Source organism: Bubalus bubalis, chromosome 1 (genome assembly GCF_019923935.1).
Source record: "Bubalus bubalis isolate 160015118507 breed Murrah chromosome 1, NDDB_SH_1, whole genome shotgun sequence".
NCBI lineage: Eukaryota > Metazoa > Chordata > Mammalia > Artiodactyla > Bovidae > Bubalus > Bubalus bubalis.
Genome location: NC_059157.1, coordinates 193596564 through 193622777, shown reverse-complemented (window position 1 = coordinate 193622777; position 26214 = coordinate 193596564). Strand labels below are relative to the sequence as shown.

The following is a 26214-nucleotide window of genomic DNA, read 5'->3' as shown; positions in this document are numbered from 1 at the left end:
GGAAAGAGAGCATCCACATATGAAAAACTGGACAATAATACAAGTTAATATATGGGATTGAGACTAAATAAATGCCTATTTGGGTGTGGAGGGATAGCAAGGCTCTGCTTCCAAACAGAGCTGGTAATCTGTCTGGACACACTGACAGCGTCGTGCTTGACCAGGCCTACTCATTTTTCAGAAAAGCAATTTTCTCTGGGGACCCAGCCTGGATTTCTTTGCCAACCTGGATGCCTGTATATGTCTTCAGTTGTTGATGTCGAAAGGTTCCCACCCTGCCTCCTTCTGTCTTCCTACCACCTCCCTTACCTTGAAATAGCCATAGCCATTGAAGACCTTTCTACCCTTTTCTCTTTGCCCACACCTCCTATCTCATCCTAATTTGTTGAGAAAAATATTGCTGGCAGACAGAGAAGACAGAATCAGGAGAAAACCTAGATACTCCTTGTTAAAGGGGATTAAGAGGGTTTCTAATAAGTAGGTCAGAGCCTGATTAGGGGGGTTTGGCTGAGGGGCACTCTGCAGGCTGCACCCCCATGCCCAGGCACTCAGGTCCCTGACACTCCTTTTGGGTGTTTCTGTAGACAAATATTTTTTCAGGCCAACACTGGATTACATGACTGTGGACCTTGAGGTTCGAAAGGGGAAGATGAAATCTTTAGAGCAACTTGGGTTTTCTTTCAAGGGAAGTTTTTCCTCTACAGAATGTTTTGTTTTAACTGGTAATTAAAGGTGGGCAAAACAGTCCTGGAGAAATGGGTTTTCCTCCTCTCCAAACCTGTCTTTCTAAGAGAAACAGGCATAGGCAGGGCCACTGGGCCCACCCTCCTAACTGGAGCCAACTGCCCCTGATGGTTTATGGTCTGGTCCGCTTCAATTTCTCATGTGTTACCTTTCTAGGGGCTGCGAGGCCCAGCAACCTGGACCCAGGCCAAGAAGTCAAGAACTGCTGAAGTCCAGGCCTCCACGCTTGTACTGACACGAGCGACCACCCAGCCCCGCCAACCCATATGGCTCTGTTTTCCTGATGTATGAGGTGGGTAGAGTGCTTTCCCCCTAAAAGAGGACTCCAAGGGATTAATTAGTTAAAATCTGTAAACATGTATCATTATAATTAGTATTCCAGTTTCTAGTTAAAACCAAACTGGCCAAAAGGAAAGAAAATACCAGCCCTACCTCTGAGGGCAGCTACCTTTGCTTTTCTGGTATTTCCAGTCTGACCGGTGGGAAAATGTCCTGGGAAGTTCAGTGTTTGCTGGGTCTGAGCCTGTAGCTGTGTTCACCACGTTTGAGGATGAGGAGGCCAAGAATCCAATTGTGTCCCGGACCCACCTGGGCTCTGCTTGTTCAGACCATTGGCTCTAGCAAAGGCTGGATATCCCTCATTTGACCTAGATGCAGTATGTCTATTGTAGGGCCCCATGTCTTCATGTTCTTTGGGGATGGACAGGTTGTATAGGCCATTGTAAAGAGATTTTTGGTTTCTGAGGTGTTAATCTAAAAGCAGTGCCTCTGAGGTAGTGCCTACTGCTTTCCTCAAGAGAGGAAACGGGACCACTGAAGTTGTTCTATGGAGAAAAGTCCTGTATGGTAGGGCAGCCCTCCCCTCCACAGCAACTCGGCCCGGACCATTCTTTTTCATGGGAGACCCTCAATGGACCTCAGCCAGCTCAGCATGGCTCCCTTTTTCTGGGTCTAAATAAATCCACCCCATTCCCACTCCTGCTTCCAAGTGGTAAACACCACCCCCAAACGTCTACCCTTCTGGCAAGACCAAACAAAGTAAGGTCTCAGACCTTTCTCCCTGTGGACTTGAGGCCTGAGCACAGCCTCCTCCCAAGATGGCCGACACCGGAAGTGTGTGGCCTTCACCCACAGAGCAGGGGCTCCGCCTGCTCCACCAAGGAAGTTAGGGCCTAAAGCAGGAAGCACCGTAGCCATGCACAGGGCCAGGTGGAGACAAGATAACAATTTGCCACTGTTTAACTGGGTGGTATGAAAAGATCTGTTCAATATTTACTCAGAGGAAAGGCTGAGTCCTCTAAATAAATAAAGGAAGGGCCCAATAGGAGAAGAATTCGTCAGGAGGTAGCCTCAGCCTGTCCCCCACCGCCAAGAAATTCATTTCTGGCCCCACATTTGCAGCAAACCCTCCCCCCACCCCCACCTCGGCAAAACAGAAGCCTCATGGTTAAGGGCACCCACCTATCTCAGAAGACACTGTCCCCCGCAGGCCCCTCAGAACCCCTCATTCCAGGCCCTATTCCTGCGATCCTTCCCTCTCCTACCCCACCATTTCCCCTAAAGGCAGATCTGGAAGACTGTTGTCTGTCTTGCTACTGTTTTCAGAGATGCTGCAGCTGTAGGGCCGGCCCACCCTGACTGAAAGGAAAGAAGTTTCTTTCCAAGAACACCGGGAGGCCTGAGTGCTCTGCTGTGTCTGTAAGGGGTGGCTGTGTGTCTGCCTGCCCCTTGCCCCCCACTTCTGGCAACCCAGGCCCCCTCAACGTGTGTGGGATAAGTAAGTCATGACATGGGCAGAAGTTAGGAAGGATTGCTCTTTGGGCCTTTAGAAGTTTAATCTGGCTTCTGCTTCCAAAGGCCTCTCACGTGCCCTTGGTCATCTCTCCTGGGCGCACAGGGCTGCTTGTGGCGCTGCCTAAAGTTGCAGAGGACTTCTGTCCCCGGGGCCTCGCTGACCTTCATTCACCCTCTGCTTCCTCCACCATTTCCATGAGGGCAACTTGAGCTGCCTGGAAACTGACTTTCTGACATCCAGCGTACTATTCTTTTGTCCTCTGAGGCAAGTCCGAACACCTTTTACTCAAAACTATGGCTGGAACATGAAATAAATGATAGAAAGAAAGGCCAAAGCAGAATAAGCAGTGTGCTTTTCAGCGCAATTCGGAAAAGCTCTGAAAATACTCATTAGCCAGGAGTCGTGTATCATGCAGTCTGCTGAGCCGAAGGCCCCAAAGGCGACAGGGGCTTCCCTCGCAGCTCTCATCCTTAGAGTGCAGATTGTGGTGAGGGGCGTGGGAGAGTGTAGAAATTACACGTAACTTTTAAGGTAAGTATTTCTGAGACCAGGGTTATCAGAATGAATCAGCATCATGTGGGGTAGAATTAACAAGACATGTGTGTGTCCCATTTGCAAATAGTAACAACACTGCTCGTAGCTGAGACACTCCCTCTGTGAAGTGGGCCCAGGCAATCATTTTTTGTTTGTTTTTGTAGGGTTTTTTCAGATAACCGACCCCTTTCCATTTCCACACAGTTATTAAGTAATCAAGCGGTTGTCTCTGGGTTTTGTCACCTGGTGGTGGCCGTCATGCCTGGGAGCCTTGGGTCCCCTGCTGCGTGGTCCTCTGGGTTTTATATTGCCCGACACTAAAAATATTCACCAGCCATGGGTGACAGCCATCCAGGAGTTGTGGTTTCTTCTTTGTCGATGTCGGTCAATTTCTCTCGCCCTTCAGGTTGTGACTACTTTTTGCATATATCTTTGGCTGACATAGTTGTTGCCATTTCATACAGCTCTTTTTATTTTGCAGTAGGCATTTTGTTCCATATTAAATTAATACTTATTTTTACTTAAAAAACCACAGAGAAGAGCATGGTGTTAGAAGTGAAAGTGCTTCTGGCAAGTCTCCACCCTTAGCTGCACTTCCCAGAGGTGACCCCTGTGGACAGATATGGCTTGAGAGGGTTCTCTGCATGATCAGAGTGCACATGCTGCTTTGTACACAAATAGGATCCCATTGGACCCACTGGATTTCAGCGTCCTTCCTTTGCTTACAATCGTGTGTTGGAACTCTTTGCACACTAGAACTTTGAGAAGCATTTCATCTTTCACTGAGGGTGTCCTAGTTTGGTCTACAGGTGCCATCAGTTAGCTAGTCTCTTACTGACGACATTTAGCTTTTATCTAGTTTTGTTTTTCTCTGACAGAGCGTCAATGAGTATTGGGTATTGTGTGTCTTTGCTTGCTTTAAGAGTTTAACTATAGGATGAATTTCTACAGCTGGGTTAAAGAGTAGTCACAATTTACATGTTGATAATTATAACCAAATTACTTTCCAAAAAAAGATACCGACAGTATGATAATGCAACAGGGCAGTTTCTAGAGAAGCAAAATGGCCAATTCAGTCATCTGTAAATGGACACGGACAGTGCATTAAGCTTCCCTTCCATCAGCGCCAGCTGATTTGGGCTGGATTAAGCCAGGAAGCAAGTGAGCTATGGACTTCTCTCCATGCTTCTCTTCTGAAGCTAAATATGTAAGATTTGGGCTATCCTGAGTGGTTTTGTATTTTCTTTTCATTGCAGTCCCTGAGTCCCAGGGTCAGTTGCTGTGTGTTCATTGGGCAAGGCTCAGAGTGATGACGTGGGGTCTCTGAGCCTTTGTAGAGCTTCAGGAATGTGGATTCTGGGGTGAGCTGCCAACTGCAGGCTCAGAGGCTGGGGCCCCCCAAGGTGTGCTATTTTGGGATTTCTTTTCACTTCTCTAGTCATCCTATCCTTCACAATCCAAGTGCCCCTGTTCTTCAGCCCTTTTCTACCTGTATTGAAATAGAAATAATAGTTCTTAGTGATAGAAAATTACTAAGGGGATTAATAAGGTCATGCTTCTGGGATCTCCTCCTTTGGTGGCTCAGGGTGGGTTTCTGAGTGCTTCCCTGGCTATCTGAGGTGAAGTACTACTGTACTCTTTTTATTTTAAATTTCCAATCTGTTATACATCAATACTTTTGCAAAATACTAAAAAAAAATTTGAATTATGAGAAGTGACATAAAAAATAAAGACATACAAAATACAAACCCAATTTCTTTTCTTATGCTTAACACACCTAATATTACTTTGCTATTTTGCTATAAAAATGTTTTGAAATGCTTCCTCCAAATTTCTGCTCTCATCTCACTGGAGATGGGGAACAGTTTGAGTCACGCTGCTTGAAGTTGGTCTTTAGAAGTTTCTTTGAGCTTCTAAGTCCTCTTGTCATTTTACTGGAAGACGGATTCTCATCCCAGTTTTCAGCGTGGAGGCCCCGGGGTCAATCCCCAGGGTTAACATTACATTTGGGTCTAAGCTCAAGGCTCTCCCACCGACCCTAGTCGCCTCCCCTCCCCCCAGCTTTTCCTGTGTGGGAAGCAGTAATTCATGTGTGCAAGGTTCCATCATCTGCTGTCTACCAACCAAAAGACATCATAGTCTTTTGTTCATGTTTTACTTTTAATTTAAGTCAGACATTTTCCTATCAGTATTACTTCCCCCTTCTCTATAGCCCACTGCAGACGAGACAGAATGTGGAAACTGAGGATGTGGAGAAAAGGGAGGTGATAATCTTTTCTACAAAGTCTTTAAAACTTTTCAATTCACCTTTTAAATAATTTTACACTTTGTGAGATACTTAGGATGGATGTTAATAGAAGGAAATTATGAGCAACAATCTCTCAAAACATGAGGTTTTAAAAGTCCTTTGTCTTTAAAAGTGGCTTACTGTTTCAATTTTAAATACTGAGAAAATTGGTTTTCAGATTTCGTTTTGGAATCTCAAGTAGCAGATCACAGCGGCATCTAGTGGACATTAGTGGTATAACAGGTGTAGTCATCATCAAAGTCGCTCACTCGTGTTGGACTCTTTGCGACCCCATGAACTGCAGCACGCCAGGCCTCCCTGTCCATCACCAACTCCCGGAGTTCACTCAAACTCACGTCCATCGAGTCGGTGATGCCATCCAGCCATCTCATCCTCTGTCGTTCCCTTTTCCTCCTGCCCCCAATCCCTCCCAGCATCAGAGTCTTTTCCAATGAGTCGACTCTTCGCATGAGCTGGCCAAAGGACTGGAGTTTCAGCTTTAGCATCATTCCTTCCTGTAGAACTCTCTAAACTATAACTAGCCAAACAACTCTTCTCAGAGATCTTATCTAATTGGTCTAAGGGTGAAACCCGCACAATAGGAACTTGTAAAAGTTTCTGAAGCTTTTAAATTCTAACACGCAGGCTGGGCTGATAATTTCTTCCTTCAAGTCAGATGCTTTTGAGATTATATATGTTTTTTAATAGTTGAGAAATATTAGGTATATTGTTTAATAGTAAACAACTCATTTCTTATAACCATCATAATTATGAATGCCAAGAAACTCGACTTTTAAAGCAATAGTGGACAATGCTACAATCATGATATTTAAGAAAAATTCTTTCCTAAAGCTATCAGGATTTATTCTTTCCTAAAGCTATTTAGGATATCATTAAATAATGTACAACTTGCATTTGATTCTTACACACTGACTCACACAGCATTATTTGAAGTGAATACCACAATGAGATCCGGAATGCTGAATAAGTGTAAAACAGTAGCTATAAAATTTTTACAAGACGTCACAGTAATATATCTTTAATGCACCATAACCCTCTCAAGGAATGTCTACCAACTAAGGAAAAAAAATATCTAAGATATCATTTCCTTGGAATACTCTTTTCTTGACTGAGAGTGAACGCTGCTAATTCCAGGACTGACTCTGAAGCATACTACTGGGATGGCATAATTGCTCTTGACCTTCTGGCTGATGCAGTAGTAGAATGTGATACTCCGTCAGGCCACGGCAGAGATGAGGACCGTGTTTCATGGGAGACTGCTTAGAGAAGAAAGGACCTCGTTTATTTCTGGGCTCTGCTGTTGTTGTTGTTGTGTCTGGCTCTGTGCAACCCCATGGACTGTAGCACACAAGGCTTCCCTGCCCTTCACCATCTCCTGGAGTTTATTCAGATTCATGTCCATTGAGTCCGCGATGCCGTCTAAACCATCTCATCCTCTGCAGCCCCCTTCTCATTTTGCCCTCAGTCTTCCCCAGCGTCAGGGTCTTTTCCAATGAATTACCTCTTTGTATCAGGTGGCCAAACTATTGGAACTTCAGCTTCAGCATCAGCCCTTCCAATGAATATTCAGGGTTGATTTCCTTTAGGATTGACTGGTTTGATCTCCTTGCTGTCCAAGAGACTCGCAAGAGTCTTCTCCAGCACCACAGTTCAAAAGCATCAATTCTTCGGTGCTCAGATCTCTTTATGGTCCGGCTCTCACATCCGTACATGACTACTGGAAAAATCATAGTTTTGATTATGTGGACCCTTGTCGGCAAAGTGATGTCTCTGTTTTTTAATACATTGTCTAGGTTTGGCATAGCTTTCCTTCCAGGAAGCAAGTGTCTTTTAATTTCATGGCTGTAGTCACTGTCAACTGTGATTTAGAAACCCAGGAAAATAAAATCTGTCACTGTTTCCATTTTTTCTGGACCCTACCAATTGCTTGCTTTATAATCTTGTACAAATTACCAAACTCATCAAATCTCTTGTTCCCTAGTATGCAAACCTAGGGTAATAACACCAACTTCAGCTTTTGCCGATAGAATAGCAGTTACTATTGTTCACAGTGGTTTCTTCTTAACTGCTTTTAGCTCATGGTAGTAAGTCAAAAGATGATGTTTTCCGGAATAGTCAAGCAGCATAGTACCATTAACCCCTGCCAGCCCACTTCATCCAGCCGCTAGGAGCTAAGGTCCGTGTCTAAATAATATCTTAGCCTCTTTGGGGTTCGTTAGATTCAATCAGTAACTGGGGTTTTTAAATTCACAGTACTCTTTTTTCCTATTCTTGAGTGTAGAGAGAATCATGGGTCCTTGAACAAAGGCCAGGCTGTAAGTCTCCGATGATCAAAGTGACCTTGTGGGTTTGGGACAGGAGAGCTGTGTCCATGTCTCTGCCATAGAAACTATGGAACAGAAGAGTGAGAAGGAGGTCTTCAAGTAGGAAATTTGGGAGACTGTGGATCTGTTCCCTAAAGCCCACAACTTCTGGTTTAGTTTCACCCAGCCCCTAATGTCCCAGATTCCATCCAGCACGCCTTTGATTGCAACCAACCCTGGATCAGAGGGTGGCGGCCACATCCCAAGGGTCTTGCTTATGTTCCATTTGGATTTTAAACTCTTTCTACCCTTGTGGGTCAGCTGGTAAAGAATCTGCCTGCAATGAGGGAGACCTGGGTTCCATCCCTGGGTTGGGAAGCTCCCCCTGGAGAAGAGAAAGGCTACCCACTCCAGTATTCTGGGCTGGAGAATTCCATGGACTGTATAGTCCATGGGGTCACAAAGAGTGGGAGACGACTGAGAGACTTCACTTTCACTTTCTACCACCCACACTAGTGAAGCTCAATCATGCTTTTCATTTTTGTGAAATAGAAATGTGATACGGCCAGAAATTCCCCTTAATGGTGTATTTTACTGCCCTGCAGACGTGTCATGGGAAACCCATACCTTTCCTCAGTTTTCATTTTGCTAATATAAAATGGGATGATATACTTAATGCAAAGAGGATCTAGACTCAGGTGAAATTTTTCAGGCCTTGGTAAACCATTGTTAATCCCTCCACTTTTAAAAAACTTTTTATTCGCGTATAGTTGATTTACAAAGTTGTGTTGGTTTCAGGTGTACAGCAAAGCGAATCAGTTATACATGTACGTATTTATACACCCACTCTTTTTTAGATTATTTTCCCCTATAGATCATTACAGTGTTGAGTAATGTTCCCTGTGCTATACAGTAGGTCTTTATTAGTTATTGATTTTATATACAGCAGTATGTATGTGTCGCGTTTGTTCCTTAAGGCAAGGAAAGAAGCTTTTGACGGGAGTAGGTCATCACCAGTGGCCAGCCCCGCTGTCGCTCAGATGGGGTGATCCCTGGGCTACTCCCTCCCCATTTATCAGCTGGGTCACCTTGGGTCACTCACTTAACCTCTCTGAGTTTGCTTTCTCATCATTAAGTGGGATCTAATAACACCCTCCGCATGGAGTTTTGTGCGGATTAAAGGATACGATGTAAATGGACTCGCTGGCACAGCCCTGGTGATTATCATCCAAATATAAGGCAGCCTCTGTTTGCAACTTGAGAGCGAATATCAAGAAGGACCCGCAATTTGCTGTCGAAAGCTAGTTGAATCTTTTGAAAGATAAGAAAACATGTAAACAAAATAGGAGCTAACAATGGAACACATCCCTGTCCTGGGAAACAATTCCTTCAGAGCCTGTTGTTGGGCAGTAGGCGGCCATTATTATCCCATGGTCCAGAGGCCTCCCTGCCCAGGCCAGGGGCTGCAAGGCTGGCTCCCACCCTGACCTCAGGTTACCCCCCAGGCCAAGAAACCAGCATGCGGACACGCCCTCCAGCCCACCCCATGTTTCATTTCGTTCGTCTGCACCCTGATTTCTGTTAGAACCAGTGTTTGACTCCTGGATCTGGGGCCGAGTGCTAACTTGCAATAAATAGACTAGAAAGGGGGAACTTTGCAGCCAAGCCAAGGCAAACACCACTCTGAAAACCTATCCTGAGTTGCCCTGAGGTGTTTCCAAAAGCAAAGCAAACATTAGCTCTGAACAGCATGCTCTAATTCTCCGCCTGGGGTTGGGGGGAAGGGGACCAGCAGGGGAAGACAGGTACACTCTGTTTGTGGCTGGGCTCAGCACTGCCCACGGGTCACTCCAAAGACCCTCCAGATTCTCCTCCTGGGCCTCTGATTTTGTGAGAATGTCACTAGACCTCAGGAGAGAACCCTCGCTTTTGAAGTGATGGGTCACCTAGGAAGCAATGAATCACTTTTGGCTTTGCCCAGCTGGCTCTATGAGCTGTAAGAAGTCTCTTGTTTATCTTCAGCTCTGCTAGAACATCTAGAATCAGTATGTATCATCCACGTGTCTGGATCCATGACTCTCAACTTTACCACCCATAAGAATCACCAGGACAGGAGCCAGCGCTGACATCAGCGCTCAGTTCCCCAGACTCACCTCCTAAAATTCTGAATCAGCAGGTCTGGGTCAGGGGCCTGGAATTTCCCTTTTAAAAAGCGACTCTGCAGGCTCTGAAACAGGCAGACCTAAGGCCCACCTTTAGAAACTCTAAACACATCCCATAAAACAATTAAAGTCTAATCCCCCATCCTGTTGTGTTAACATCCCAAACCGACTCAACCCCTAAGAAGTAATTCTCCGTGGCAACCCAGGCTCATAAAGCAAAATGGCTCCATGGGTGCAAGTTCTAAGTGAAAACTGATAGAGCCTTCTGGGGTCCTGGGTGGTGCCGGGGGACTGAAGCACAGATGGGTCGTGGTCTTAACTTTCAGAAAGCCCAAAGTCTAGCTGGGGAGATGGCTCGTCAGCAAAGCACCAGCGAACTAGAGAGGCTATGAGCAGCTCAGGGAAGGAGCGACTTCCGGCATCGGTCCGGAACTGGAAACAAAGGGTATGGGGAGGGGCTGAGACAGCTCAGGAAGCCAGCAGGGAATCCCGTTCAATGGAGCAAGCCTGCACTGAGGCTCCACCACCTGAGGGACAGAAGCTGTACGAGGAGGAGGGGGGTGGGTCCTGCCAGGGGCAGGAGGGAGTGGGGAGAAACAGGAGAGCAGCCTGACCAGGGTCGGGTGGGCTAAGAGCAGAGAAGGGTGAGGCCTGGGGGATGGGGTGACTGGCAACCACATCAACAGTAGGCAGATTCAGGTCCATCAGAGGGTGAGGAGACAGGTTGAAAATCCGGGTGCGGGAGTTTAGACTTGGTTAAACAGGTTAGGGCTTCCCAAGTGGCTCAGTGGTGAAGAATCCACCTGCCAATGCAGGAGACTCGGGTTCAATCCCTGGATCAGAAAGAGGCTCCCCCTTGCAGAAGGAAATGACAACCCACTCCAGTATTCTTGCCTGGAAAAATCCCATGGACAGAGGAGCCTGGTGGGCTACAGTCCATGGGGGTCACAAAGAGTTGGACACAATCTAGCAACTAAACAACAAAAGCAACTAACAAGTAAAAGATAAATGGATTTCTTAGAGCATAATAGGAGAAGAAGGGCTTCTTCTGGAACAGAAAGGAAAGCTGCTAGGACAGGCAGAGTCAGAGAGTCAGTGGGCTGCAAGGCTGGGACCATCTATGGGTTAACTCTGTGGGATCCCAGGGGTCAAGATCCATGGATTTCAGTGTCTGTGGAGGATGGGGGTGGACTGGGTTGAACAGTGAGCTCAGGAAAGACGGTAGGGAGCACCATTCAATGGAACAAGCATTGCTCCCAAATTCATGTCCTCCCTAGGCTCTCAAAATGTGACCTTATCTGGAAAGAGGGCCACTGCAGACATAACCAGTTACGCTAAGGTGAGGTCACACTAAGTAAAGTGGACTTTTCATCCATTCTGACTGGTGTCCTTCTCAGCGGAGCAAAGACACAGAGACTGGCATGCAGGCCACCAGCAGAAGCTGGAGAGACGCATGGACAGACTCTCCTTCAGAAGCCACAGGAAGGAACCAACCCTGCCCGCACCTTGATTTTGGACTTACAGCCTCCTGAATGGTGAGAGGATACATTTCTGTTGTTGTCAGCCACCACGCTTGTGCTTATTTGTCAGACAGCTCTGAGAAACAAATACAGGGGCTTTGGGGAAGAAAAGAAGCTGAAGATAGGCCTCTAGGGAGTGAAGGATGGCCAGGCGAGGGCCCAGGGTCAGCTTCGACCAGGCTGGAGCCCTTGGGGAGCCTGGAGTCACTGCCTCTCCCTGCCTCAGCATCCCTGGAAGACAAGGGGCCATGTTTTCAGAGGAGGAAGTGGGCAGGCCCAGTAGCCACCCTGCTCTGCACGCCGACATTATCTTCTGATGCCCTCTTCCGCATGCCTCCTAAACGGTTATCACGGTGGCCACGTGCTTAGACAAGATTTCTGAGCCACCTCCGGAAATTAAAGGCTTTTTCTGGTCATTAAGTGTGTACCAAATAATTGTTAAGAGTGGGCCTTGTTTTCCCATGTAGGCACTGCATCATTTCAAAGAGAAAACACAATGGCCCCCTTTTCCTCACAAGATTATAGTCCTGGACTTCCCCTATAAAATCAAAATTGGAGAAGACTGAAGGCAGAATGGCCCCATTCACACGAAAACTCTACGGCCGAGTTCCCCATGAGTTGAGGGCTTCACGAGTCTCCCCAGACCAGTGTGTTATGTCGCTTACTTCTCAAGGCTTGCCATCCTCGGGGTCATCTCTCTTGCCCTCCCTTTGTAAAATTTCCTGCAAGCAGCCCTGATTCTGTTAGATCAGGGTGGCTTACATGCCCGGAGATGGTGCAAAGTGGGGGAAAAAAAAAAGTGCCTTATCCAGGAGGATGGACTGCAAAAAGACACCTTTGTCTGGATGGCTGACTTGCAAAAAAGTGTCCCTGCTGAGTGAGCCACATAGAGGAAAATGACCTCCTGGAGCAGAAACGAGTCTTAGCTGCCTGGGCCCTGGTTGGATTTCAGCTCTCCCAAGGCCCGTGTTTGCACAGGACTGACGCTGCCCAGACAGACACCGCCAGCCAGATCCCGGGGCAGGACCCAGGCTCATTTTATCATCTCTTTATGGAGCTAAAAGACCCTCCTAGGGGGCCGCTCTCATCTTTCAGGGGCTGCCGGACACTTACAGCCGCTTCCTGTGTGTGCATCTTTCCCTGGGTGGTTGGAAGGAAGGCTTTGTTCTCTGTCTTAACCATTTTCACATTTCCATCACCAAAAACAGCACCCAGTCATCACACATCCTCCCAAGGTGTCTGTTGAACACAAGTGCCACATATCCAATTCAAGATAGATAGCATCACGAACTCGATGGACACAGACTTGAGCAAACTCTGGGAGATAGTGGAGGACAGGGAGGCCTGGCGTGCTGCGGTCCATGGGGTCGCAAAGAGTTGGACACGACTGAGCACCTGAACATCCAGTTCAAGACTGGAAACCTCTTCTCTTGCTCAATGAACCTGCTGCCAAGAGACCCAGTGCAAGCTGTGAAATGACCAAACTTCAAAGATTTCGCACAAATCATCTGAAAGGCCTGACCTAAGCCCAGGACTTTAAACGCTACTGACAGTATTTTTCCCATCAGTTGTTCTATTGGTCTTTAATAGCTAAATCCAGACGAGAAATGTAAAATAAAGGGAGAAGGAAAGGTCAAATTTTAATCCTCCAGGACTGGAGAAAAGGCACCATTATCACTACCATCATCGTCATCACCATCATTATTTTACTTTTTTTCTTCTCTCTTCTCACACTTCTCCCAGCTCACAGGCATCCCACCTCTCCCATCAACAATATCGCTTTGCACCATCACCACCAGTGGCCGAGACTAAGACTGACTGCCGCAGAGAACCATCACTTCCACCCACTTCCTGCAAAACCACCCCAACAGCAGCAAAGGAAATTAAACCAAAGCCTTGGTGAGGCCGCCCCAGCCATCACCCCCCTGGAATAACATCCAAGCTGCTGCCAGCAGACCTGGAGCGCAGCGTGTTACTCAGCCTTTGGAGGGTGGATCATGCAGGTGTCTTGAGGTGGTTGGGACCCCAGCGGGGCCGGTTAAGGTGACAGGTGTGACCTGCAAAGTGGAACAACGTCTCAGTGACACAGTGCTGAAATAAGGAGTGATTTCTCAGCCTCCTTCGGGCTTTCCTGAGCTTAGGTCAGGCCTTTAAGATGATTTGTGTGAAACCTTTGAAGTTTGGTAATTTCACAGCTTGCTCTGGGCCTGCTTGAGTTTGCTGAAAGATAAGAGTTATTGGAGACGTGAAAGACCAATTTGAAGGGAAGAGGGAAAAAAAAAAAAAAAAACAGACTCGGGGCTGCTGCCTGTTGGAAAGCTAAGAAAACCTGTGTTCTCTGCCATCCATTTCCTCCCTCCTCGGTGGGGTGGGAGGGAGCCCTGGTGGCCAGGAGTGGAGGTGGGGGGGCATTTGCTCTTCAGGCTCTAGGTCAGATGGTTTAAACCAGGAAGGGAGAGCGAGGCATGCTCAGGGAGGTGCCCTGCAACCTCTTGTGCCCCCAATTCACCACGTGCTCAAAATCGGAAGTAATTTGCTCTCGGAAGGAAGATTTCTAACTCTGCCTAGATTGAGTGAAATCCTTCTGAAAGCTTGATTTCTATAAAGTTGTATATTTTAGCTTCACAGGACTACAGTAACAAAGCTCCACAAATTAGGTGATTTAAAACAACTGAACTGTGTTGTCCCACAGTTCTGGAGGCTGAAAGTCCAAAATTAAGTGGTCAGCAGGGGCATGCTCTCTCTGAAGTCTCTAGGACATGGGTCCCCAACCTCCGGGATCTAATGCCTGATGATCTGAGGTGGAGTTGATGTAATTATAATAGAAATAAAGTGCACAATAAATGTAACACACTCAATCATCCTGAAACTATCCCCCTACCCCAGTCCATGGAAAAAGTATCTTCCATGAAACTGGTGAGAAGTGAAAGTGTTAGTTGCTCAGTCGTGTCTGACTCTTTGTGACTCCATGGACTGTAGCCTGCCAGGCTCCTCTGTCCATGGACTTTTCCAGGCAAGAATACTGGAGTGGATAGCCATTCTCTTTTCCAGGGGATCTTCCTGACCCAGGGATCAAACCCGTGTCTCTTGCATTGCAAGTCGATTCTTTATCATCTGAGCTACCTGGGAAGCCCCATAAAACCAGTCGCTGGTGCCAAAAGGTTGGGGGCCACTGCTCTAGGGGAGAGTCCTTCCCTGCCTCTTCTCGATTCTGGTCTTGGCCAATGATTTGTAGTGTCCTTTGGCTTATGACAGCGTCACTCCAGTCTCTTCCCATCTGCACATGGTTTCTCTCTGGTTGTCCTCTCTATGAGTGTATCTGAGGATGACAGTCATCTTGGGTTGGGGCCTACCTGTAAGACCTCATTTAACCCTGGTCACCTCTTTAAAGACCCGATCTCCAAATACAGTCATGTTCTGAGGTGCTGGGAGTTAGGACATCAACTTAGCAATCTTTGGAGGGACACTGTTCAGCCATAACCATCATCCTTCCAGGCCAAGGTGGTGAGAACTCAGACTCACTTCCCCCATTCAGGTGTTCTGGGGCCATGAACCTTCCATAGTTCTCTTCCATGCTAGACTCTCTCCCACGGGCATTAGAGGGGAGTAATTTGTCGTTATCTCTGGTTGAAACGATTGCCTTCAATGGACACAGGCTTCTGGGAATATTTGTTGATAGATTTCAACTCTCCTCAGTGCTGTTCGCTCCTTCCCACCCTCATACCCAAGGTAGCAGCTGATGCACAGAGAAACTCATGGTCCCCGTGGGTAGACGACAGGTCTCCTGGTCTTGTCCTGACCCTGCACGGGCCCCTTCTGCCAGGCAGCTGTGCTGGTCGCCCTTTTGGACTTCCCGCTGATGTCGCTGCTAAAGACGAGGGACTGAAGGCCTGTGCTTGGGGCCTCTTGAGTGTGACCAGGTCACCGTGGAGATCCCCTAGGTCTGGTGAGATTTCTGCTTCATCCCTGGCCAAACTGGGGCCCTCACAGCCACTGGCTCCCAGCAGCCCTTGGTTACCTGCTGTACTGTTGTGGGGCATCTGAGAGAATCCCTGGGTCCCCTCCATGCTGCAGAGGAGTTGAAGGAGCCCAGGAATCCTGGTCCAGCACGTTTACTGCTTCTTCCTGCCACTGCACTGGGCTCCCCAGCACCCACATGCCTCTGTATTAGGATGTGGGCACGTCCACCAATGTTCCAAACAAGGAGCAGGAGAAAAGCCCATCTTCCTTGGGCTCCCATCCAGAACCTTCATTTTGCAGGGAGTTGGAGCAACCCGTGTGACCTCTGGCTTCCCCTTCCTCGGCTTCCTTCCTTGTCCTCATCCACCCCCGTCCCTCATGGCAGAAACTCATCTGTGATGTCCTGAGTGATCTGGATTATAAGAACCTTAAGGATCAAATCTCTGAGTGAATTATATGGGACTAAGAGCTAAAGGTCATAGCACTGCTCATAGCAAACACCCTCTTCCAACAACACAAGAGAAGACTCTACACATGGACATCACCAGATGAGTTTGATGAGTTCATCAATACCGAAATCAGATTGATTATATTCTTTGCAGCCAAAGATGGAGAAGCTCTATACAGTCAGCAGAAACAAGACCGGGAGCTGACTGTGGCTCAGATCATGAACTCCTTATTGCCAAATTCAGACTTCAATTGAAGAAAGTAGGGAAAACCACTAGACCATTCAGGTATGACCTAAATCAAATCCTTTATGATTATACAGTGGAAGTGATAAATAGGTTTAAGGGACTACGTCTGATAGACAGAGTGCCTGATGAACTATGGATGGAGGTTCGTGGCATTGTACAGGAAACAGGGATCAAGACCATCCCCATGGAAAAGAAATGCAAAAAAGCAAAATGGCTGTCTGGGGAGGCCTTACAAATAGCTGTGAAAAGAGGAGAAGCGAAAAGCAAAGGAGAAAAGGAAAGATATAAGCATCTGAATACAGAGTTCCAAAGAATAGCAATGAGAGATAAGAAAGCCTTCCTCAGCGATCAATGCAAAGAAATAGAGGAAAACAACAGAATGGGAAAGACTAAAGACCTCTTCAAGAAAATGAGAGATACCAAGGGAACATTTCATGCAAAGATGGGCTCGATAAAGGACAGAAATGGTATGGACCTAACAGAAGCAGAAGATATTAAGAAGAGGTGGCAAGCATACACAGAAGAACTGTACAAAAAAGATCTTCACAACCCAGATAATCACGATGGTGTGATCACTGACCTAGAGCCACACATCCTGGAATGTGAAGTCAAGTGGGCCTTAGAAAGTATCACTACGAACAAAGCTAGTGGAGGTGATGGAATTCCAGTTGAGCTATTTCAAATCCTGAAAGATGATGCTATGAACATGCTGCACTCAATATGCTAGCAAATTTGGAAAACTCAGCAGTGGCCACAGGACTGGAAAAGGTCAGTTTTCATTCCAATCCCAAAGAAAGGCAATGCCAAAGAATGCTCAATCTACCGCACAATTGCACTCATCTCACACGCTAGTAAAGTAATGCTCAAAATTCTCCAAGCCAGGCTTCAGCAATATGTGAACCGTGAACGTCCAGATGTTCAAGCTGGTTTTAGAAAAGGCAGAGGAACCAGAGATCAAATTGCCAACATCTGCTGGATCATGGAAAAAGCAAGAGAGTTCCAGAAAAACATCCATTTCTGCTTTATTGACGATGCCAAAGCCTTTGACTGTGTGGATCACAGTAAACTGTGGAAAATTCTGAAAAAGATGGGGATACCAGACCACCTGACCTGCCTCTTGAGAAACCTATATGCAGGTCAGGAAGCAACAGTTAGAACTGGACATGGAACAACAGACTGGATCTAACAGTACTTCCTAACAGTCCAAATAGGAAAAGGAGTACGTCAAGGTTGTATATTGTCACCCTGCTTATTTAACTTCTATGCAGAGTACATCATGAGAAACGCTGGACTGGAAGAAGCACAAGCTGGAATCAAGATTGCTGGGAGAAATATCAATAACCTCAGATATGTAGATGACACCATCCTTATGACAGAAAGTGAAGAACTAAAAAGCCTCTTGATGAAAGTGAAAGAGGAGAGTGAAAAAGTTGGCTTAAAGCTCAACATTCAGAAAATGAAGATCATGGCATTGGGTCCATCACTTCATGGGAAATAGATGGGGAAACAGTGCAAACAGTGTCAGACTTTATTTTTCTGGGCTCCAAAATCACTGCAGATGGTGACTGCAGCCATGAAATTAAAAGACGCTTACTCCTTGGAAGGAAAGTTATGACCAACCTAGATAGCATATTGAAAAGCAGAGACATTACTTTGCCAACAAAGGTCCATTTAGTCAATGCTATGGTTTTTCCAGTGGTCATGTATAGATGTGAGAGTTGGACTATCAAGAAAGCTGAGCACCAAAGAATTGATGCTTTTGAACTGTGGTGTTGGAGAGGACTCTTGAGAGTCCCTTGGACTGCAAGGAAATCCAACCAGTCCATTCTGAAGGAGATCAGTCCTGGGTGTTCATTGGAAGGACTGATGTTAAAGCTGAAACTCCAATACTTTGGCCACCTGATGCAGTTGACTCATTGGAAAAGACTCTGATGCTGGGAGGGATTGGGGGCAGGAGGAGAAGGGGACGACAGAGGATGAGATGGCTGGATGGCATCACTGACTCGATGGACATGAGTTTGAGTGAACTCCGGGAGTTGGTGATGGACAGGGAGGCCTGGCGTGCTATGATTCATGGGGTCACAAAGAGTCGGACACGACTGAGCGACTGAACTGAACTGAACTGAAGAGCCAAAGCCGGCTTCCCAGGTGGCACTAGTGGTAAAGAGTCCACCTGCCAGTTCAGGAGATGCAGGAGACCTGGGTTTGATCCCTGGGTTGGGCAGATCCACTGGAAAAGGAAATGACAACCCACTCCAGTATTCTTGCCTGGGGAAATCCTATGGACAGAGGAGCCTAGTGGGCTACAGTCCATGGGGCCTCAAAGAGTTGGACATGACTGAGCACACAAGAGCACACACACAGGACCTAAAGGAATTTTGAAAATTATCTCTTGCCAATACTTGGCCTTCAAGAACACTGTCTTGCTGGAGACATAACCTATATTAGCTGTCAGAAGCCAAAACCTGGTCCTTCCTGCTACTTCTCCATGTCATGCCTCCTCAGGAAGCCAGAGGGGCAACTGTCTCTACTCACCATTTCCCAACTCAGCTGGGACATTTAGAGGACCCCACCTGTCCATGGAGGTGACCCTGAAGGTCACTCAGGCTGTCTTCTCAATCCTTGAGCCCAGAAGAGTCTTTCTCTCTCTTTCAGTGAAAGGAAAACAAATCAAAATGGAAAAAAGAAAAACTATATCAATATATTATTTCAAAGTCCATTCTGCCCTACTCATGGACTTATGCTCCTAACTTAGGGGCCAAGAATTTGGTCACGTTGTTGTGGCTGTTATTTAGTCGGTAAGTCATGTTCAACTCTTTTGTGACCCCATTGATTGTAGCCTGCCATGTTTCTCTGTCCAGGGGGATTCTCCAGGCAAGAATACGGGAGCGGGTTGCCATTTCCTTCTCCAGAGGATCTTCCCGACCCAGAGATCAAGCCTGTGTCTCTTGCTTGGCAGGCAGATTCTTTGCCACTGAGTCACCCGGGAAGCCCTTTGACCATGTTCTTGGTCCTAATATGCCCCATCTGTCCCAGCCTATGCAGCTCCCAGCCATAAAGGGGCTGCCCGAGTTTCCATAATAATTCATCACAAACTAGGAAGCTTAAAACAACAGAATGTTATCCTCTCCCAGTTCTAGAAGCCAGAAGCCCCAAATCAAGGTGTCAGCAGGGTGGTCCTCCCTGAAGGCTCTGAGGGCTGTAGAGGAGAATCCATCCAGCCTCTTTCAGCCTCTGCTGGCTCCTGGCATCCCTTGGCTTCCCTTGGCTTTTAGGTGCATCATCCCAACCGCTCTGTCTTCATATGGTTTTCTCTTCTGTGTGTCTCTTCTCTTCCTGTGAGGACAACAGCCATTCAATTTAGGGTTCGCTCCCATCTAGTATCAGTTCAGTTCAGTTGCTCAGTCGTGTCTGACTCTTTGCAACCCCATGAACCGCAGCACGTCAGGCCTCCCTGCCCATCACCAACTCCCGGAGTTTACTCAAACTCATGTCCATTGAGTCGGTGATGCCATCCAACCATCTCATCCTCTGTCGTCCCCTTCTCCTCCCACCCTCAATCTTTCCCAGCATCAGGGTCTTTTCAAGTGAGTCAGCTCTTCTCATCAGGTGGCCAAAGTATTGGAATTTCAGCTTCAACATCAGTCCTTCCAATGAACACCCAGGACTGATCTCCTTTAGGACCAATCTAGTCTTTACCAATCTAGTCTTAGCAATCTAGTATGACCTTCACTAATTAAATCTACAAAGACGGTTTCCCAATAAGGTCATGTCTGAGGTTCTTAGGGCTTCCCTGATAGCTCAGTTGGTAAAAAATTTTGCAGGAGACCACGTGCAATGCAGGAGACCAGGGTTCCATCCCTGGGTCGGGAAGATCCCCTGGAGAAGGAAATGACAACCCACTCCAGTATTGTTGCCTGGGAAACCCCAGAGACAGAGGAGCCTTGCAGGCTACAGCCCATGGGGTCACAAAAGAGTTGGACACGACTGAGTGGCTACACCACCATTACCTGAGGTTCCCAGTAGATGTGAGTTTGGGGCTCCTAGGTTAATGTTTCCTAATATTGTTCTTTTTAAAAATAATTATTTATTTATTTAGCTGTGTCAGGTCTTTAGCTGAGGCAGGCAGGATCTTTCACTGTGGTGTGCAGGCTTCTCTCTAGTTGTGGTGCGTGGGCTCAGCAGTTGTGGGCTTGCTTCTCAAGTTGCAGTGCTCAGACTTAGTTGCCCCCAAACATATGGGATCTTAGCTCCCCAACCAGGAATCGAACCTGTGTCCCTTGCATTGCAAGGCAGATTCTCAACCACTGGACCACCAGGGAAGTCCCCCTAATATCGTTCTGACTCCTGTGATAAAACCCCAAGCCCAGACGAGAGCCTGGGAAGAGAGTGGTGCCTTCTCCTCACTTGTCCTCCCAAACATGCCATATTTACTTGAACCCAATATATGTTTTCATAACAGCCTGACACGTCCCTTCAGAAGTCAGAGCTCCTGTAAATACTGGCCTTTCGCACTTGCTCTGGGTTCACCTTCCCCTCCTTCCGAAACAGCCCTCCTCCTCCCCCTGGTCTTTTATAACCATTTGCTTATTTGTTTATACCCCTTCTCTTTCCAAAAAGGATTTCAGGCAGATGGTTTTTATTACTGGGCTAAATGAACACAGCAAGATCTTGTAGCAAACACAGTCTCCTCTGCAAAAATAAATTTCCATGAAACCAACATGAAAAATCCCCCAAGCACTTGGAAAAAAAAAAAAAAAAAAACTCGTGTTAAGTTGACCTTGGGCTCCCTTTCTTTATTTTCCTGGTCTCGCTGTAACAGTACCTTCTCCGCTGCTCTGCCTTCACAAGCTTCGAGTGCACGGTCCTGGGTTCTGGTGATCCTCTTTACGCGAGAGGCCGCCGGCTGCGAAGGGAGATTCTGGATCATGGAACACTGTGGAGAGCAGTGGAAGTGACTTGTTTCAGAGCGTGAGCCTTAGAGAGGAGACCGTGAGGGGGGACCCTGGTTCACAGACCGGAATGTGCCCTGCGGTCCCCACATGGCCCTGTCAATTTGCTGGAGTCAAGGCTCGGGGAAGCCACTGCCCAGTGTTTGGGACTGAACGTGGTGAAGGGCATTCGGCATTTAGCCTCCTCATTTCACCTGATGGAAGGAAGCTCTTTCTCTGGTTCAAAGTTGTTCTCCTTTTTACCTTATTTTTGATATTTTAAGTATTTATTTTTGGCTGTGCTGGGTGTTCGTTGCTACACAGGCTTTTCCCTAGTTGTGGTGAGCGGGGGCTACTCTTCCTTGCAGTGAGCAGGCTTCTCGCTGCAGTGGCCTCTCATGGGCTCCAGGGTGTGCAGACATGCAGGCTTCAATAGTTGTGGTTCAAGGGCTCAGTAGTTGTGGCTCTCAGGTTCAAGAGCACAGGCTCAGTAGTTGTGGTGCATGGGCTTAGTTGCTTGGAGGCATGTGGGATCTTTCCAGACCAGGGATTGAACCTGTGTCTCCCACAATGGCAGGCGGATTTGTTTTTTAACCCCTGAACCACCAGGGAGGTCCTCCTTTTTACCTTATTTACAGAGGATTAGAAATATTCAGCTTTGCTGCTGCCAAAATTGACTTTAAGAAAAAGTGTGGGTCTATGTGTTTGTGCGAATGTGTGTGCTGCTGTGCTCAGTTATGCCTGACTCTTTGCGACCCCATGGACTATAGCCCACAAGGCTCCTCTGTCCATGGGGATTCTCCAGGCAAGAATACTGCAGTGGGTTGCCATGCCCTTCTCCAGGGCATCTTCCCAACCCAGGGATTGAACCCAGGGCTCCCACATTGCAGGCAGATTCTTTACCATCTGAGCCACCAAGGAAGCCCTTGAAGCCCACTGTGTGTCCATGGGTCCATTGTGTGTGCACAGGTGTGCATGTGTATAAACAAGAGAGGATGGGGCAGGAAGCAGAGGTGGAGGGCAGTGTGAACAAGCATCTTCCCAGATGATCAGAGTCAATATTCAGGTTCCTCTCCCTTTTGAAAAGGCCCTGGTAGTATCTAAACACATCTCAGGAGCCTCTGACTCTCATCCATGTGCTGCCTGGGTAAATTCATGGCAACCGAGGTATTTTTGAAGGTGTTTCAAGCAAGACCCTGTCCAAGTCATCCTGGCCCATTAGCTGTAATGGATGTAAGCTAGCCTCCAGGGTGGAGGAAAGACCTTTCACAAAACTGTGCTGAGACCCACGCTTGTTCACTCAGTGAATCTCGGCCATGGGCTTGGGGCTTGCTTCCAGAGCGCCACCTAGAACCCAGCTGCTCATAACCACCGGCTTTTCTAATAGCCAGAAGGAGGGTTGGCGACACCGGGCTGGCAGCTTGTGCAGGAGAGAACTCCGTGCTTAGATCAGGAGCTCGGCTCTTTCTCTGATTGTCTGTGAGGGCGGGACCAGATGCCTGGCGATGATAGCAGCTGCCTCTTAGAGGTGTCTGCGTGATTCAGTAACAGTCTGTGCGAGAGCACTTAGTAAATTACAAGGCACGAAGCACCCCAAGGTGAGACACCTGGCGTCACGGGATTTTCTGAGTCAAGGGGTAGCAATTAGGAGGAGTCCAGGGAGGCCGGGTCGGCAGGTGGATGACCTGGCAGCCTTCTCCAGCCCCACCTGATGCTACCCGCCCGCAGAGACCTGTGGTCGGCTTCACGGCTGCACACCACCTCCTCCTGTGATGCCAAGCCTGCCCACTCAGGCAGAGTGGTATAACCACGATGAGCCCATGAGAAAGGAAGCATTTGCTGCAGAAAATGCTCATGACCTTAAATCCCCTGAGACCAAGTGGTTCATCCTGCCAGGTGGCCAGGATCTGGATTTGGCATTAGTTGTCAGATGTAGCTAGAAGAGGGATGCTTCTGAATCCAACTTGACTCGCACTACTTTGGTGGTGGTTTAGTTGCTAAGTCGTGTCCAACTCTGGCAACCTTATGGACTGTAGCCCAGCAGGCTCCTCTGTCCATGGAATTATCCAGGCAAGATTACTAGAGTGCATTGCCATTTCCTTCTCCAGGGGATCTTCCCAACCCAGGGATCAAACCCAGGTGTCCTGCATTGCAGGTAGATTCTTTACTGTGCTACTCAGACCTTATAAGTTAGCTGAATCATATAACAGTGACCTGTTGTGACTGGATTATTTCACTTAGCATAATGTCTTCAAGGTTCATCCACGTGGTAGCATATATCAGAATTTCATTCCTTTTTAAGGCTAAGAAATATTCCATCATTTGGCTAGTCCACTCTTTGCTTATCCGTTTACCCGCCTATGAGCATCTGGGTTATTGTGAATAGCCACCTCTTGGCTATTGTGAATAGCGAGCATTGCTGTTGTTGTTCAGTTGCTAGGTTGTGTGCAACTCTTTGCACTCATAGACTGCAGCATGACAGGATTCATTGTCCTTCACTATCTCCCAGAGCTTGCTCAAACTCATATCCATTGAGTCCATGATGCTATCTAACCATCTCATCATCTGTCGTCTCCTTTTCCTCCTGCCCTCAATCTTTCCAAGCATCAGTCTATTCCAGTGAGTCAGCTCTTCTCATCAGGTGGCCAAAGTATTGGAGCTTCAGCATCAGTCCTTCCAATGAATATTCAGGGTTGATTTCCTTTAGGATTGACTGGTTTGATCTCCTTGCTCTCTAAGGGACTCTTAAGAGTCTTCTCCAGCACAATTCAAAAGCATCAATTCTTTGGCACTCAGCCTTCTTTATTGTCCAGCTCTCACTTCTGTATAGGACTACCAGGAAAACCCTAGGTTTGATTATACAGACTTTTGTGCAGATTTCTGCTGAGAACCCACGTTCCATTCTTTTGACCTCTTTATAGTTTAAGACATAATTTTTTGGTTGTCACTTATCAGATGATCCCTGGCTTCTCAGCTGGAAAGTTACTGGTATCTATCTCATCCAAAAGGTTAAATCTTCCTGTGTCCAGAGTACACGAGAGCAATTAGCAAACACTGGATTGTGTTGAAATGTCTGTTGCTGACACCATGGTCCACTCAGGTACGCAGCTGGGCTGGTCCCGGCTTTCTCACCCCACCTAAGCCAAAGGCAGGTGGGAAAGGAGTCTCTTCCCCCAAGATGGGCCTGCCGTGGGTAACGACATCATCAGTGCTGGGATCCCAAAGGTCCCAGCCCCCAAACCAGCACTTAGCCTGCGGGTGCCCACCACAGCCCTCTCCACAAAGGGGTGACAGAACCTCTCCTTCAGTGATCCCTGTGCTGGACAAGGTGCCATCCATCATCCCATTCAACCGCATCCTCACCAACCGTGAGGTCAGGTTCTTTCAACCAAAGATGGGGACTCCCTTTCCAAGACTGACTTGTGCTTTCCAGTTACCTGTAAGCAGAGAAGAATCCCCCTGTCCTTCACCATGTGACCCCTCAGAAGGCCTCACGAGAGGGAGCTACCTTGAGCTTTGCTTTCTGGACCTCACGGGACACAGCGTCTGCAACCCCAGATAGAGAGTCAGGAACAGTCCAAGGCCCAGCCAGGCAGTTCCTCTGCAAACAGGTTGATGGTTTGAAAGAAAGTGACAGCTCTGTGCTCACAGTACAGCCCGTGGTCTATGAGATGCAAAGCTGGCCAGGAACTGAGCTCCGCCCACAGGCCACCTGAACCCAGCAGAGATGGGGGCAGAGCTGAGTCAAAAACAAATCCACCTGTCAGTGCAGATGGCTCGGTGATGCTGAGCTGAGCCGGGGTTCGAGGAGAGCTTGCCGCTTCCAGCTAACTTTGGACATGTCACACACACCCTTGTCCCTTGGTATCTGCAGGTAGCTGCGCCAGCCTCCTCCCCTGAGCCAAAATGGAGGATGCTCAAGTCCTTTGTATTAAAACGGCATAGTATTTGCATATATAACCTATGCACATCCTCCCATACACGTTAAAGCATCTCAAGTTCCTTATAATACCAAGTATAATATAAATAGCTGACAGTTGAGTCAGCTCAGTTCAGTTGCTCAGTCGTGTCTGACTCTTTTCGACACCACAGACTGCAGCATGCCAGGCTTCCCTGTCCATCACCAACTCCTGGAGTTTGCTCAAACTCATGTCCATTGAGTCGGTGAGGCCATCCAACCATCTCATCCTCTGTCATCCCCTTCTCCTCCTGCCTTCAATCTTTCCCAGCATCAGGGTCTTTTTCAATGAGTCAGTTCTTCGCTTCAGGTGGCCAAAGTATTGGAGTTTCAGCTTCAGCACCAGTCCTTCCAATGAATATTCAGGACTGATTTCCTTTAGGATGGACTAGTGAGATCTTGCAGTCCAAGGAACTCTCAAGAGTCTTCTCCAACACCACAGTTCAAAAGCATCAATTCTTTGGCACTCTGCTCTCTTTATAGTCCAACTCTCACATCCATACATGACTACTGGAAAAACCATAGCTTTGACTGGATGGATCTTTGTTGGCAAACTAATGTCTCTGCTTTTTAATATACTGTCTAGGTTGGTCATAACTTTTCTTCCAAGGAGTAAGCGTCTTTTAATTTCATGGCTGCAGTCACCATCTGCAGTGATTTTGGAGCCCAAGAAATTAGAGTCTGTCACTGTTTCCATTGTTTCCCCATCTATTTGCCATGAAGTGATGGCACCGGATGCCATGATCTTCGTGTTTTGAATGTTGAGTTTTAAGCCAACTTTTCCACTCTCTTCTTTCACTTTCATCAAGAGGCTCTTTACTTCTTCTTCACTTTCTGCCATAAGGGTGGTGTCATCTGCATATCTGAGGTTATTGATTCCAGCAATCTTGATTCCAGCTTGTGCTTCATCCAGACTGGCATTTCACATGATGTACTCTGCACATGAGTTACATAAGCAGGGTGACAATATACAACCCTGACCTACTCCTTTCCCAATTTGGAAATTGTTCCAGTCTATTGTTCCATGTCCAGTTCCAACTTTTGCTTCTTGACCTGCATACAGATTTCTTAGGAAGCAGGTCAGGTGGTCTGCTATTCCCATCTCTTGAAGAATTTTCCACAGTTTTTTGTGATCCACACAGTCAAAGGCTTTGGCATAGTCAATAAAGCAGAAGTAAATATGTTTTTCTGGAACTCTCTTGCTTTTTTGATGATCCAACAGATGTTGGCAATTTGATCTCTGGTTCCTCTGCCTTTTCTAAAACCAGCTTGAACACCTCGAAGTTCACAGTTCACATACTGTT

The 26214-nt window shown here is 47.3% G+C and overlaps 1 long non-coding RNA gene across 8 annotated transcripts in view; it reads left to right on the top strand.

Moving 5' to 3' along the window:
• Positions 1-26214, top strand: part of CLDN14 — an 81722-nt gene that overhangs the window by 28491 nt on the left and 27017 nt on the right. For 4 of the 8 annotated variants that reach the window (XR_003111558.3, XR_003111546.3, XR_003111550.3 and 1 more), the window contains one exon: positions 901-1036. This is a non-coding gene — a long non-coding RNA (claudin 14). Of the gene's footprint in view, positions 1-900; positions 1037-2641; positions 4009-11243; positions 11382-13109; positions 13551-26214 lie in introns of those variants that run through there. The other 4 variants (XR_003111560.3, XR_006641440.1, XR_003111561.3 and 1 more) reach the window with 4 other exon arrangements.